General features: G+C 36.6%; 1 protein-coding gene across 1 annotated transcript in view; it reads left to right on the forward strand.

The window, feature by feature from the left end:
* The first annotated feature begins 2,781 nt into the window (after window positions 1–2,781).
* Window positions 2,782–17,275, forward strand: part of LOC110374638 (innexin inx1) — a 56,070-nt gene continuing 41,576 nt past the window's right edge. The window contains exon 1 of the mRNA XM_021332435.3: window positions 2,782–3,151. The gene's annotated coding sequence lies outside the window, so the exon portion shown is untranslated. The remainder of the gene's footprint in view (window positions 3,152–17,275) is intronic.

Genomic DNA, 17,275 nt, shown 5'->3' on the forward strand with positions numbered 1-17,275 from the left:
GTAAATGCGCTTATGAGAATAACATATTTTCAATCCTTATTATAATCATGTAATTTGGACTTGTTATGGTTAACCCAACCAAATTATAAGAGTAAAGGTAATATTAGCCAAATCTTCTTATATTGTGCCATAATAAGGAACATTGACATAATGAAAGCGATTTTAGAGCAACTATAAGAAATTAGACCTTAAACATATAATTTTATAAGAGTAGCTTGTTTGTTGGGTATGGTATACTATAAACGTCCTCCGCAAGAGCGAAATTTTCCCGGTGTGCGGTAGTGACGCACAGTATACAACACTTATGTTTCTTTCGATTTGCTGGCTCCACCAAGAAATGACAAATTGCAAGCGTACATTTTGAAAATCTTGGCAAAACTGCAGGTTTCAAGTACGAACACATGAAGTGGACTCTCACAGATACGTACATTTAGCCTATTCGTGAACTAATGCAAACATTTCGGTGGAGTCCCGGCTTAGGCCTCCCCCACATTAGGCGTGCGCGATCCTCGGGCGTGTGAGTAGCGCGGGCGCCGTGCGTGCGTCGCGTTTTGCTGCCCTGTGGCATTTACCTACAGCGCGCTCGCGGTGCGCACGCGCCGCTCTCCTTGACGTTTAACTGCTAAGGCGTTTAGCGGGCGGCGGGGATAGCGGGCGAATAGGGGTAAGAACGCAACTCGAGCGCCGCGTGCTCGACGCGAGCGCGTCGCTTGCACTCTTCACACATGCCGCAGGGCAGCAAAACGCGACGTTCATGCAGCGTGCTCGCGACGCCCGCGCTACTCACACGCCCGAGGATCGCGCACGCCTAATGTGGGGTCAGCCTTACCATAGTGAGTAAGTGCACAGTAAATCCCCGTCATACAACTGTTTCTCCCCAGTAGTGAAACTATCCTACCCTATGCGCCTGCTGATGATGATGACTCATTTTATCATCCATCCAGCCATTCCCCAACTATGTTGGTGTTGCCTTCCAGTCACCGAATCTATTTGAGTACCAATATCTTGCTTGGAGCGACTACCTATCTTCAATCCAGTCTCACTACACAAGACGATATCCATGGTGAAACTGACAGACTTTCTGGCTTCTGATTAGTCGCAGCAGCTGCACAAAATGTACAAATGACAGCTTTGTCAGACTCAAAGCATATAGACATAGATTATAACTGTTTCCTGTGAAAATTACTTACGCACCATACGCAATAATTTTCAAAATTGGCTGACTAGATCCAGAGATATTCACAACGTCACAAACTTTACTTCTTTTGTTTAGGTCACATCCACAACACAACCTTGATCAATGAATCTATGCGACTGCTAAGTGCTAATCCTAATTATACTGTCACGTGAAAGAATGCACCTACGGGATAAGTAGTATTTTGACTATTATATATTGCCCACGCAGACGAAGTTGCGGGCAACAGCTAGTCCGAAATAAATATTTGAATTTGAATTTGAATTTAACCGGTATCAGAACGACTAAAAACAATGATTAGAAATTTTCTTTAAAAAATATTGACAACTTTCGCGTCAACTATCGACCGACTATTTAGTTTGCAGTGTGTGGGTCATCTAACGCGGTATCGTCATGACAATATGATATGTTATTATATCGTTTATCCGGATGTTAATGTTATACCTAAGTAGGTACCAATTTAAGGTTTATATTACTATCGCATTATAGCGTCAAAGGCACCGTCTATTGTTGCTAAGGTTCGTGTTTAGAATATTATATACAATTACGTGTAGGTATGGCAACACGAAGGGACATTTATTTATGTGAAAACCTTATGCACGCAGAACTATTTTGTGGACTGTATCTACCACAAAAAGGTAGCACTTTTTAGAGACTTTAAAAAACACGGATCTGCAATCAAGTACTTAACTAACAGTAAAGTTAATTTGTACCTACGCTATGTTGTCCGCATCTCATAGCGTGCTAAGACTTCTAAGCGCTCAATCCCGGTGTCCCGTTTCGGTGGGGCAGGCCACCTGGTGGCGACTGCGCGAATTACGTCCTACATGAGACACAACACGTAGCCACAACACGAACGGCTACCTCGAGCAGTGAGTTTTATCTGCTAGGCATTTTTTACACTTGACAAATAATTATTGTCTACTTTCTAACGTACAGATAGGTATCTATTAGATATCTAATAGATTAGCTACATAGAAGTAAGTATCTTTGGTGAAATTTTAAAAGTGAGTTGTAATATCCAAATATTTAATCGAACTTTGAACTTCATGACGATAATGCGACCATTAGGTATACAGGTTTTGATAAAATATCATAACAATACCTACATATTTTATAATTTATATTGAACAAGGCGGTTTTATTGCCATGTAAAAAACCTGTGATAAACTACATGCATAAAAAATACTGATATATCGCATCCAATTAATTGAAACATTCCACTTATACTAAACCAACTGTAGAAGATGTTCAATGTGCTAATATATCTGCTAATATTTTATTTCTCCACCAATTATTTTAAAGTGCTGAACTTCTGTGCTTAATGCGTAGATTGAAATGTTATTTTTATAATCTGGCAAGAATCAAAATGGCGTCAGCGCGCGCTCCGAAGCGCGCTCTCTCTTACTTATGTTTTTTGTTTCTTTTTTGTTTTTTTAATCACAAGCACGACTTGCTTCTCATTTCACTTGTCATTGGCAGAATCGTCGACATTGACATCGACACGGATTGCCATAAATAAAAATAGAATAGAATAGAATGTCTGTCCTTTTCTGACGTAGGATAAAGTATACAGCTATCTCTGTTATCGGCAACAGATAATAATTTTCTTTCAGTGCGTGCGATGTAAAACAAAATAATCGTGAGAGCCGGGCTAGCCGTGAAACGGAGTACTTTTCTTTGACGTTGCATGGTTCCGTTTGTGGTCAAAGTGTTTTTATTCGTTTACTTTATCAAAGAAAATATTGCCAAATATTGAGACAGTTAATTAAAGGACAAGGTGGACTTTGAAATGTATTAACGAGTGTGTCTAATGCGATTTTTTATATTACTGTTTCCGTGAAACTGTATTTGTAAACGATTATTACGAAAACGATCGGATTTTCCGCGAAAAATAATTTCAAAACAAAGGACTAACTTGGAAAAGTTTATGGAGGGAAAAAAATTTACTATTTGGTGAGTAGAACATAATGTAATATCTAAGTCGGTCGTGTAACATTTTTTACGCACCACGATTTTTTGAGTAGCTACGCAAACACAGCCGAGGACTATGCCAGTAAAATGATAGATGAAAATAGTATCTTTACGCAATTATGAGACAAAGGAGGCTCAATAGTGCACTGTCCTATTTTTTAGTTTCATGCATAGCCAGTACGTGATAGTTTATTAAGATTTAAATGAATAAAACTAAAGAAAACTACGTTTTTAGTAGGCCACCCACATCCTTGATTTACAAATAAAATTACATGTGATGTCAAACTGCGATAATTTTAGTTTTGTCTTCTGTATACAAGGACTTTTTGCAAAAATTTATGTCTACCTACCCTTATAGAAAAGCTGTTCACAGTATTCTTCAAAAAACCGTATTCCGTATTAGATAGTAGATATAAGAGAATTAAACTATTGCACCTGTAAGCTAGATGGTCCCATTTTTTTGGGCACAATACTAATAATATTACTTGACCCATGCTTCTATAAGCGCTTCAGAATTTTATTTATAGTTTATAATGACTTGTATACCTTACACACAAGTAAAGTTAGTACCAGTTTACTTAATAATAGGTTGATCAGTATGACACAGCATTTATAGAGGTATAAATGTGTCTGAATGTGCAACCACATAATTGTAGAGAACTGCCAATTATTCTAGGAAACTGGTACTAACTGTTCAACTATGTAAATGAATACATACATACCTACTAACCAGGATACTATTACAGATGTATGAACCACTGAATTGGAATAATATGATATGAACAACTACCAAAACAGCTTCTTTCCTACAGTTCTAATGTTTACAGAAAAACCACATCTAAATGAGAAAAGTAAACTACATTCTTCTCTAGCCACTTAAAGTATATTTTATCCCAGTACGGGCAGTATTTCCCATGGGACAGGTGAAACCAGCCAAACGGCTAGTCTACCTTAAGATGAAATAATATGCATATCATGTCGCAAACCTGCAAATGCAGGAGTCCTGTTATAGGGTAATTTCCTCTAAATTAATGTAACCACAAGAAACAGTTAGTCTAGACGAATGCTAAGCATACGTGATATTTTGAAACCGCTAAATAATTATAAGCTCAAATATTAACAAAACAAGTATGTTTTCCTCAAGCCGAAGGAAATAATTAGTATGGTTTGTACCTAATATTGAATATTTATTATAATTTGCAGTAATTAATATTAACTTTAAGTTTTAGGAGGAAAATATGGTCTCCTTTATGGCATTTTACCTAAACCTAGTCAGTATCCTGTTTGTAAGTTCACTCAGAATAAATAACAGCATTTATTTTTCATGTTCCCTATTATTTCTTAAGGGTAAAACCAACCTATAATATTATAAAACAACTTATATAAATCACGATGCTGATTAACTGTGGAAAATACAGGAAAATGCATTTAGTACTACAAATAACTAATTGTAATCGATTAGAATAATTTTTTTTTATTACATGGTGGTTAATTAAATAAATCAAAATTACTGCCACAAAACTGGTTTCAAACTAAAGTAGGCTGGCTACAAATAATTTTACTTCAGGCTTTAGTGATTAGGCTGACACTAAAAACTAAATACATTCTGGGTTTAAAAATATTTGATTCAAACTGCAAAGGCATTCAGTGCTAGCAACTTTCTATACCAGTTTGTCTGAGTATAAAGGAGAACTGTTCAGAGAAAGCTAGGTCTGACAGATAGCATGGAAACAGACAAACTTGATCATGGTATGCAAATGTTATTACGAAAAATACCATAAAAATGAGATAGCATTTTTCGTGGATGATACTTCGACTGTCAAAATTGAACGTACAGAGCAAAAAGTATTAAACAAAACACGATCAATAAAGGCTAAACCAAATCAAGACTAGAAATGAACAAAGATATGTCATCTGGAAGAGGCATTTCATCCGATTCGAACATGTGACGGAGCGCACGTGCTCCCCAGCCGCGCTCCATCCGGGATAATGACCGCAGCACATTTTTGTGGCCAACTGTGGCCAAACCGTATAATTTGGACCATCCTGCTCTCGAGCACACTTTAATCACCTTTAATGGTAGATCGCCGGGGGCGGGGCGGGGTGATTTATAGCCAAACTTGTCTAGCTTACTGGCCGACCAGTGTATTGAGACCAAATAACTTGCTTCATTTCATATAAGCCACATCTAGAAGGTTCTAAGATCAAGGAATAAGAAAGCTCTTTCTAGTTTGGCGGTCGTGATCCCGCACTTAGTTCGTACTGTCGAAATATCAGGTGTGGAATTGGTCTAGAATAAATTGCTTTCCAGCTGGTTTTAAGCTCTGCAACATGCAAAGCATCAATTATATTTTAAAAGAAACCTTAGAGCCACGGGAACGTTTAAGCTGTAAGTTTTCTAATCCCGAAGGATAATCCCGATGGTTTCCCGAAATCTGGAAAACTGCTGATGCATTTCCATATCATGTTTCTTTAGTTAAATTATGTCTTTATCCGTAAAACCACGGAAGCTATAGTTACTAAACAAAATTAAAACTTTTAACAGATGACGCTGGCTCATCCAAACATATCATAAATTAAAATGATAATATATGCAAATCTATATTTCAAAAACTTTGTATCATTATTTCCTGTTCCATTGTTTGTACACCTAACTTGAATTATAAATATGGAAATCATGTGTCTGTGAGATTGTTGCGAGATCAAAGCAAAACGCGCAAGCATAGAAGTTGTGTTTAAACGACTTTTGAGGAGGAAGCCGCCAATTGATGGTACTTTGGTTAAACGTTTGACGGAAGTTCGTCTAATAGGTTTTTTTTTAACTGGTTAAACACTGTTAAGTCATAGATTGGAAGCCTTCATAGTAAAGCTGGTCAAATATCAGTGCTTTGCAGGCTCATATGAAAAGTCACTCCTTTAAGTGCAAATGTTAATGATACCCTGAAGAACCGAGACCGTTATGTACACCTACCTATTTCTTATCTCCAATCATTGAAGCCTTCGATTTGCTCCATTTTTTTACACCGGTACTACTTTAGGCCAATTTACTCCATAAATAGTTCATTACCTTCGATCCTGACGCTCATTCTATTGTCATCAGGTGGTTAGCCGGCCAATGATTCAGAATAAAAAATGTTATTGTCATGATCGGTAATTGTTAACTGTCCTGTGGCAGAAATTTTTCGTTTTTTTCATCAAAGTCACTGATCTCGTTATCAGTTCAGTAAAAGAAAGCATGGCAAATCGAAAGCCATTTTTTCTCGAATACCACTTTGCCAAAGTTACTGCGTCAATCGCTTGACTATTGGATATCGTAAGAAATTCTTACTCAATGCTTAATTCTATAACAACCAAAGCCAATCCTAAGCGAGGACACAGTTTCTCAAAGAGTAAAAGTGTCCATTCTTTGTAAAAGCGGGTTCCTATTACCTATGCTAAGTGGGTGCAACGCGATACGATGTTGCACCTTGCGCTTGCAGTTCGCCTTGACCGCGAAACAGACCTGTTATACTGTCTGCGATATGGCAGTTTTCCATGCCAGATTGTATCTGAATGGCGATGTCAACGCGGTAATGAAAATACTAGGCCAGATCAAAGCCTTGATTCTTGATAAGCTTGTTTGCCAAAATTTATGGAAACAGAATGGATATTTCAAGTTCGGGATCAGAAGGTCTTTCTAACGGTAGTAAAGAATAATCGTCTAGTATCCAAATCTGAGCATTCTATATTATTTTTTACAAAGCCTTTTTAAGCGCGATCTATTTGCAATTCATATCTAGTTTTTTTTTTACAAAAAAATATTCATACAGGCCAGTTGTTAGGTAACTACGTTCCATTCACATTTTACATTCATAAATTATTTTGTTTGCGCTCGTTCTACATAAGTTAACATAATTAATTTACAGATGGGTTTATATCCCACAGCCGGTGTGTACTTTAGACGTCCTTCAACCCGTCCGGTGTTAGACAATTATATTCATTTTGCACACGAATTAATAACAGCTCCAAAAATGCTATAAATTACAGGCCTACTCGTTTTTGCCTGCGGCTCTGACGAAGGTTTAAAAGAAACAATCAGAAAAAATATTTTTTCAAATTACAGGTCACAAAGATCTATGGTTTGATCCTTTAAATTGTATTTGGGATTATTTGAATTGCAGATGTAATTATTAAATGCCAAGGCATGTGTGAAGGAATTACGCTATACCAAATCTAGTGGTGCAATCCTTACTCAAAATAATAGTGTTTTTACTAAAACCGTCTATCAGTGAGGTCGTCTACTATCCATGACCTTAGTGACATCACTCTCAATCACGGCCATGTGGCAATTGCTCGCTCAATTATCATAAAATTTTTGGGTCACGCTGTCGTCGCATCATTTTAGTTCATCTGCGTACGTATATGATGTATGTGATCATTAGCAGCTGTTGGTATGTCCAAATAATTTGCTGCAAATTAATTTGCTTTAATTTCCAGCATTAATTTGCTGGAAATTAAAGTTTAAAATGTATTGTTTGCTGCTAAATTCGCAATTTGTAGCAATGGGGAAATGACCTCAGTAAAATCGCCAGTGTCGTCATCCTAATCCTTTGTTATGAGAATAATGTTTAAGCTAATTCTAGTGTCTTATGACATCATTGTGGGTTTTGATTCCAAAAACCCCATATAATTGTTATCCTATCAACTGGGCCAAAATGAGGCTTTTTACACAGAATAAGACGAATAGACCTCATAGGATTTATGTAAACCTTCTAGATTCAAAAGGATCTTCTATTCCATATGATGGAGTTGATGCAAAATACACCACGGGCTTAATGCAATTTCCTTTCCATTAGGTTTGCTTACTTTAAGATTGAGTCAGTCCGTGCGAAGAGGCTTGTAACTTCAATCGCTGCACGTGGGCCGGTCTGAGGTCACTATTACCGTTAGTAAGTCAGACTTGCAAGACAATCGCTAGAGTTCATTGTAACACTGCTGTTGGTAACTATTTGGATCCCGCGACTGTCCTGCTTCCATTTTGTTGAAGTGTGAATTGGAATGGTTTTATTTTGGGCACTTTTCATCTCTATTGGCGCTTGGTATTTTATTTAAAATGTTTTTTGGCAACATCTTGATTTATTAGTGTCTAAAAAACTTCGAATAACACTAAAACTCAAATCGCATCGCCTCAGGCCAAATGTTTAAATCAAAAACCTCATAAACGTAAGCTTCTAGAATAAACTGCTAGATGCTTCCAGCCATTTCTAAAAGTATTAAAATTATATCTTCCTTACTATAAGGTAGAATAGTAGTCATAATAATACACAGAACATTATCAGTAGTAAATAAATGTAGACTGTACCGTTTGTTTATTAAGATCAATAAATATTTTGTTGTTGGTGTTCAATCAATGATGAATAACAAATGTTAACTAGTCGCCAATGACACCAATGCTGGATGTTTAACACTGATTGCCAATCGAACTACCACGTGCTAGAATTTATTTCAATCAAGCATAATATGTACTTAAATTCTCTTGATCGTCATTTAGTCCGGGAGACAAAAACAAGACTCATAAGAGCTTCAAGTTTTAAGTATTCCGTATTGCCAATCAAGAGCGAATATTGAACTTGGATAATATGCTATCTGTCTCGTAGTAATTTTAATATCAGTATCATTTAGTATTCTCATATCTTTAACAGGTTAGCTACCGGATATCATCGCCATATTTATTGCCCTCATGGCATGAAAGAAGTCAATGTATCCTGTAGCGATAATGATTTTTGTGCACACATGTTGCAGGAATCGTAATGTGAGTCTGGTCTGTTTTCGTCGTCCAAAGTTCTTATCTGGGTCCTTGACACTGAAGCTATCGTTCTTGATAAAGATTATGTATAAGGCAGTTTGAAAGTTTTTTTTTCTAATATCCGAAATGCTATAGAAAATATTTTATAAGGAAACTGAGGATTTATAGGTCACTGAGAATAATTAGTAACTATTGTATGTGTTTCTTATCATAATACAGTCTACGGCATAGTTTACTATCGGCACATTCGTAAATACAGTTTGTTTGTTGTTTTGACAAACAAGTGCTTATTGTTTAGTACATTATTGTTTATACAACAAAAATTCCTCTTAACGTCAATGCATTGCGTTATTCATTTGCATTATATACTTATCACCCACTATTCTTGGTAATGTGCTAAATAGTATTAATTTGCCATCAAAGACTTATGTCATTAATGATTGCTTTTCCGTTAGCAGCATTATGCAATTTAGTCTTGCAATGTTTTGCAATGATTTCATCAATTTAGACATCAGTTAACCCAGCCAATAAATGTTAGGTTTCTAGAAATCCTATTAGTGTAATTGCTTTCAAAGTGATGATTAAATGCGAATCTGATCTAATCTTGTATTTCCTCATTCAAAGATATGTAGTAGTTTATGACCATTTAGAGTTTATGAAGATTGACAATCGGATAGAGAAATCGCAAACGACGTTGTTAAATCTTAACGGGGTTTCTCTAAGGTCTGGTAGCAAGCACGTAGATTTCTCCGAAATTGTAAGATACTCGGTAGGGACAATGACCCTGACCAATAGCCCCTTTAATGGCTGCTTCTTTAGAATCGTTAGGATTTAGAACTGTAATTTCAGACTTCCAATCGCAAATAGTTTACTTGTTCCTCATTCCCGAAGCGGATGAGTTCCTTTTATTGACTGTCTTGTGTTTTAGGGTCACCCACGCTTTTATGAACATTCCTTACAACTGATCTAACTTCACCCAACTGGCTAATACAACGACTCATCCCATATCAGATGACCAAGCTCCTGTTGCATTGTGCCACTAGCTGTTGCATTCATTGCTCGATCATGTCAATTGGGAGCGACACCGACAATTGGCCAATTTGGGCTGGCCTCGATGATCGGGCCTACAATAGGCTTGACAATCAGATGTACCTCTACGGGTTTGTACCCTTTGTTGGTATTTGATAAACTCATCTTGTGGTTTGGTTTGCACGTTTTGCTTGTTTGTTCGTTAGATAGATTGCTATCAAGATGGCAATCATCCGATGGCCCGATGATCCCCATAGTCGGGTTGATATGGTGTTTTGCATGGAATTTTCGCTAACAATTTGATCCAGATTTCGGTGGATATACCTAACTGAAGAAATCGCTAAGAGCAATATTAGGGACACATATCAAAAATGATCTAGTTATAGCATTAATTTGTAACAGAATTCCGTATTAACAATGTTTTTTGCGATTACAACCTTCACTTTTATTATGTGAAAAACTTTCGGAACGGAATTGTTTAAAACTATAAGCATGCTTTGTAGTGTGAACTAATTAGTATGTTCACATTCTTAATGATAAGATGACGAATGCCGTTAACTTTGGTTTTGTTTTGTTTTGCCCGCTTCATTGGAAAGTAAAGTAAGGCAGGGTAAAATAAGGATTTCTAGATGAAGAAAAAACTCAATTTTATCAGCTGTAACCTACTTTTTGGAGCCCCATTCACTAAGTAAATGAAATTAAGCTGTTTAATTGTTGCAAGCCCATTGTTGCCCATGTTCTCTTTAATTGTACTCTATTATAGTTATTTTAATGGGAAGTCATGAACAATTACATCATGAATGACATTATTTTCAGTGTTGACTAATGCTTGCGTGCTGATATCACGGCGGTTACAATTGGCAGTTGACCCATGCCCTCAGCAGTATTCGTGAAATTAATCAAATTCGTACGCACTGCTCTGATTTCTATTGCAGTCTCTGCGTAAGCTAGATTCTTTGCAACAGTATGTACGTCTGTTTCATACTATACTTGCATATCTTACTTATAGGTAGATTTAGGTTGTTCTTTGTTATTATCGTCAGCTTTAGCATTAGTTCTTGCGTTGTTCAGGTGTTTTTGAACTTTTCTGTTGGTCTGGCCTTAAGCGTGACATAACGTTTCAATTAAGTATGTTTTTGAAAAATAATTTCAAATAAAATGATTTCTTGTGGTTAGAAAATATAGGTTTAGTAACGTGGTTAACGTTGGCGTGCACTTGGAGAGGCCTATGTCCAGCAGTGGACTGCGATAGGCTGATGATGATGATGATGATGATGAACGTGGTTAGTCTTACTCATTTTCATACTATTCTTGCAAATATTTATGAAGAAATTATGAATGGGAAAAACCACCGACTTCGGAACCACAAAAGCACTGCGCCAAATAATTTGTCATCATTCGAATTGCTATATAGGCTAAGTAATTTCAAATACCTAAATAATGAAATAACATGTTTGCTACAAATATATATAATATTGAATAAATACTTATTTCTACCAAACTTCCCGACCCCTTTAACTGATATGAATTAATTACGTTATTTCCCTAAATTCCTATTCAGGTAGTTTATGAGTACGATGCATGCGTAAGGTTTAAACTTATTTCCAAATACATATCATTTTTATAATGAAAGTTTCCTATCGTCATTATGACGTATATCCTGCGTCATTATCATGATTAAATGTCCATAAAATACCTATAAAATTAACATTTAGACTGACTTCAACCATAGAATAGACTGGACTGTGTACCTATATGGATATTTTACAATACCTCTGTTTTACCTTAAATGCGTCAGTTTTAGCATAGATTATAGAAGCCTACTTTGGTTCTGTTCTATCTATAGTAAGTTTTAGGTATAATATCAAACGAGAGCTAAACGGCATCCTTTCGAATAAAGCATCTTGTATACGATGTGACCTTACCCATATTCGATGGCACAGGAATCATAAGTTGACTTTCTGCACCGTAAACCGACTTAGTTCCACTTGCGGTCTTATTAAATATCGATAAGGAAATTATATTTCGAGTAATTTTATTTGCTCGAGATAATTATTTCCTGTTGCCTTCGAATGCGTTCTATTTAGATCATATAACTTGAGATATTTTTGGACGAAGTAATCAATGTCGATATGTGAATGTAATTTATTTGATTCTAATTAAAGCTGTTGTGTAAAGGGCTTTGTAAAGAAAGTAGGTCCTCGGCTACAACTATTCGTTACGAAATTACGTCTATCAAGAGTAGATTAACTTCGATAGCAAACGGTGAAGCAAATTGTAACCAGTTGTTCCGAGCGGTTTTGTCTTGTACCAATTTAAATGGATTTGTAACAAAGGTTTATTGTCCTAGTACCTACAAAATTTAACTGATTTCCTTACATCAACCTTATATTAGTTGAGAATTAATCTCTTCTCGTATTCCACTACATTTGCCGGATGTTTGCCTTTTAGAACTATTGTTCCGTAACTAATTTACAATAAACATATCCATTATTCTAAGAAGTACAACGGTACTTTATCCCTTTTATTAGCCGGTACAGAAATAGCTGCTTCCCTCGTTGGGCATGACTTTACAGTTGCTCGTAAAGCTACCACATCGCCTGGTCATTATCCTAACCGAACCCATATATTAGCTGGTAATAATGCTCGAAATCTATTATTCATAGACTTGCAGTAGTTTCTGTATTAAGAGCTTTGTTTTCTGAAGGCTTGGATTTTGTCCAAGGAGTTGACCAACATTTGGTTAGTTCCTTCATTTTAAGCCAACGGAACTCCATTTTTTCATGTTTTATCTCGTATTGGATAGAGCGGGAAAATGGGGGATTTACTTATAGCCGGGATGGGATGAAACAGTGAGAAAAATGGGTCCATTTATAATCTTTTAAAACTTTTTGTACTTTCAGTGCATTTCAGTTTTGTGTACTGAATATTTCCACATCTATACTTTTATTGGTTCCTGTACTTTGGCCTGCTTAATTAAGTACAGCAATTGCTAAGGAACATTCTTTTATGATCTATGCCAAGTAACATCACTAAAAAGTAACTATTTTTAACTGAGGTATGTGAATGGAACTTGGTACTTGTTGTGTAATGAGTTTTTATATGAATAAATCAGTTGTTGTCAAGCACTGACGTCTATTACTACATGGTGACAGCGGTGATGAAAATTTTTTCAAAATTTATTATAAAATACGTATTTTGGTGCAATTTTATCGACAAAAATAATGGAACACGCTCGCCCACCATCCGAGTTGAGTTTGGACGGCGGTCCTGCAAGCCGCGCAGAGGCGTGGAAACAGTGTATCGGGAATAAACATGTACTTAAACCGGGAAAGTACATGTTTATTCCCGATACACTGTCGCGTGCACCGTTGCCTGATCTATATGAGGATAATATAATGAGTAAAAATATAATGTATCAGGTAGCGATGATTGTTAATAACATTCCTATTTCATGCAATAAACTATGTGAAATAAAAAAGGCATCTCGCGATGATAGAGAAATAAGCGAGCTTATCAAGTGCATTAACTCGGGTTGGCCGGAGCACAAATGTAAAGTAGAGGATGTTGTTAAGCCCTTTTGGTCGATGAAAGAGGAATTGTATGAAGTTGATGGTGTGGTGTTTAAAAACGATATAATTTTAATACCTTCTTCTTTACGGGGTGAAATGTTACGGGTCGTTCATGAGGGCCACCAGGGTATAGACCGCTGTAAGCGCCGAGCGCGCCAAGCAATATTTTGGCCAAACATTTCTCGTGACATTGAGTTATTTGTTAAACGTTGTTCCATATGCCAGGAATGTTTAAATTCGCCTGCCAAGGAACCATTATTACCTGTGGAGATTCCATCGATTCCGTGGAATAAAGTTGCATCTGATATTTTTGAATGGAAGAGAAAGTATTTTCTTTTGATTGTGGATTATTATTCTAGCTATGTGGAAGTTTGTGAGTTACCGAATATAACGTCGGCAAGCATTATAAAAGAAATTGAGCAAATATTTGCGAGGCATGGCATTCCTGAACTACTTGTCACAGATAATGGCACACAGTACTGCAGTCGCGAGTTTAGACGATTTGCACGGGAGTGGGGTTTACTCACATAACATCATCTCCTAACTATCCCCAATCAAATGGGAAAAGTGAGCGCGCAGTTCAGACTGTCAAGTCAATGCTGATTAAATGTTTAAGAGATAACAGTGACTTTCAGCTGGCCTTACTTAATTATAGGAATACTCCAAGAGATGGTCTTAGTTCCCCATCACAGTTACTAATGAGCCGTCAGTTAAGATGTAAGTTACCAGTTAGTGTTAATATGTTAAAACCAAAAGTAGTTGAGGAACATGAAACAATGTTGCAGAAGCAAATTATTTCTAAAAGGTGGTTCGATAGAAACACTAAAGTTCTTCCGGAACTAAAATGTGGAGACGAAGCTATTTGTTTAAATGGGAAAAATAAAAGAACAAGATGTAAAGTTATAGGGCAAGCGGGATTTCCTCGTTCTTATTTTGTTGAGACAAGCTGTGGCAATAAAGTAAGGCGCAACCGACGACATTTGATAAAATGTGAGCCAATCCCGGTGGCAATCGATGTGGCACCTGCTTCCTCTGATCAGGAAAGAGGTATTCAACCTAATGAGAAAGATGCAGCAGGTCCTTCAGTAACCTCGAGCGGAATCCCGCCTGTACTGGGATTCTATAAAACTCGATCAACAACTCGCATTTCACTTCGATTCGTAATGTCATTTCATACTTTAGGGGAGGTAGGGGAGGGATGGGCACTTTTTCACAATTTATTGCATAAAAAATCAGATTTTACAGATCATTATCAACTTTTATTGCCATTTCTTATATTCGGCTAGATATAATGAAAGAGCTTTCCTAAAAATTACAATCAGTTTCAACAATACGAGATATTTAAACGGTTTTATTAAGCTCACCCCGTTTGTTTTATTATTTATTCTTGGATCAAATTTAGTAATTGAAATTTCACCCTCTTCCTGTCAACCGATTGGTCTGAAATTTTGTATACACCTTTAATTAAATCCAATATGGCCGCCGGCACAAAATGGCACAGCCCCCTCAATATGGGTATCAAATGAAAGGGCTACACAAGTAGAATACTGTCAGCAACCCCAGCGGGGCGCAACAGGGCCAAGGCCTGCCTGCACGTCGATTCTATAAAATTCGAACAACAACTCGCATTTCACTTCGCTATTCACTCTCACTTCGCATTCGATTCAGAACGACCTTGATTTTGCATTCTGTAAACATCACCTAGTCACTTGCGAAGTGAAGTGAGCTCGACATCGACCAATGCTGTGCTAGTGACTTCCCCACTCGACAAAATGTCAACCGAGATTAATCAGTTTTTAATTTTATCAGTTTTGACACAGAATTTTAGCTAAATATGATGTTTTAGTTATAATTTGTTATTGTAAGGAATTTGAGGCAGCTTTTAAGTATAAAATAAACAGAAATCTCTAAATTCGTGCTGTGAATATAATCTATGCTTACCCTACGAAAAAAAATACTGACAGCGCCAATTTGCCTTTCTTGCTGATTTTGAGGAAACCTTTTTTTACTACGGCCGGATTGTTCAGAGCTTCCACTACTTCATTTATGCAACGAGATGCAGACGGTTGCGATAAATAAGTTCTGATGCCCTCTTTAATAACCTTCTGGTAACCGCCACTAGCCAAGAATGATAAAGTACATAGTATCTGTGAAACAATAAATCAATAAAAAATGTAATACCTACTTTATCTGGATTTAGTGAAAACAAAATTGAGACCAATTTGGTTATTTTCATGCTTAAGAGAATACCAATATTATAACTGAAGTACAGAGTCTTTTGAAAACATATCAGCTGGCGGAAACCACATAAAGGGAATACTCCTTATTAAGAACTAAGTGTTTTTCTTATTATTGTGTGCTTGATTACAATTTTTCAACTATAAACTGTGTCAATACTTACTTTTACACGAGTTGTAAGTCCTTTGCCTCGACGTTTTGTGGGCTTTATCGGGGCAGTAAATCAGACTCCAGTTGGTCAATTAGCTCCTTTGACAATCTATATATGCTCACATAGTCATCATCGCGAGTTAATAAAGATAAACTACGAATTCTAGCAGATTGTTGACGCTTTTCTAAATTATCTAAAGCATGAGCTTCTTCTAATAAAGATTTAAGCAAAACATTCTAGCCATCGTTAAAGGTAGGCACTTAATCACTTTAAAACACTTAGAACTTTATTTAAACACTATTTTAAATATAATAGTCTCTAGATCAAGTTGGCAACGGTACCTGAAACAAGATTCTATAAAGGATTTTTCGCGCAGATTTATAACCTCACAAATTTTCACTGACGAAGAAGAGCAAAATTTACAAATTATACATTACATGGTATGTCCAAGCCTCCCTACCATAGGGAGCATTGGACACTTTTGACTTAGTTTATGAAAAAAATCGGTAAAAACTTTTAAGTTAAACGGTTTTATCTTATGTGCACTGAAAACTAGAAAATAAAAATAGTTACTTACCTGTCAACCTACGTAGGTGGTCCCGGTCATATTAGACTAAAATAAAAACGTGGGGCCCATTAACTATTGCTGTAGTACTCTCTTCTAAAGGTATAATAGGTGTGGATTGCATCGACTTACTATAATTGTAACTGGAGATTTTGACAATCAATAATTAATAATAGAAAATACACATACCTTTCATTAGTTTCTCTTTATAACGATCCGAAACCGCAACAAAATATTTAAGTACTTTTACGAGTGTTTGTTCTTGACAACTCACAGAAATGACAGATAGTCTATGGATGAACACCGTTACCAGTCGGTAACGTAAACTACCCAATAAAAAAAAACAAAACTATGATCAGAAATCAGAATAAAAGGACCCCCCTTTTATTCTGATTTGATCATGTCTCCCAACTGCCCATCTCTCCCCTACCTCCCCTATAGATAGACAGATTTTGACAGATCTGTCAAAATCTCGACTTTGATTTAGTTCAACTTGTCAACACGCTCGATAGTGTAGCGCTAGTGTAGTTTGACAATGTCAATCACGAAACTTTAAGGTAGAATTCCGTGGGTCGCGATTGTCGCAGCCGCGCGCGACAAAAGTCAACCTATGAAAATGTATGGCACCGCTGCCGAGGGCTGCGACAGTCGCGCGCGGACGACGAATTTCGTGAGTGTACGCTTCTCAACATGGTTTCGCTCTTAATAACATCTATAGAATTTTAGTAAAACCAGAATTAAATTTTTGACAATGCCGCGAGCAGCT

Source organism: Helicoverpa armigera, chromosome 5 (assembly GCF_030705265.1).
Source record: "Helicoverpa armigera isolate CAAS_96S chromosome 5, ASM3070526v1, whole genome shotgun sequence".
NCBI lineage: Eukaryota > Metazoa > Arthropoda > Insecta > Lepidoptera > Noctuidae > Helicoverpa > Helicoverpa armigera.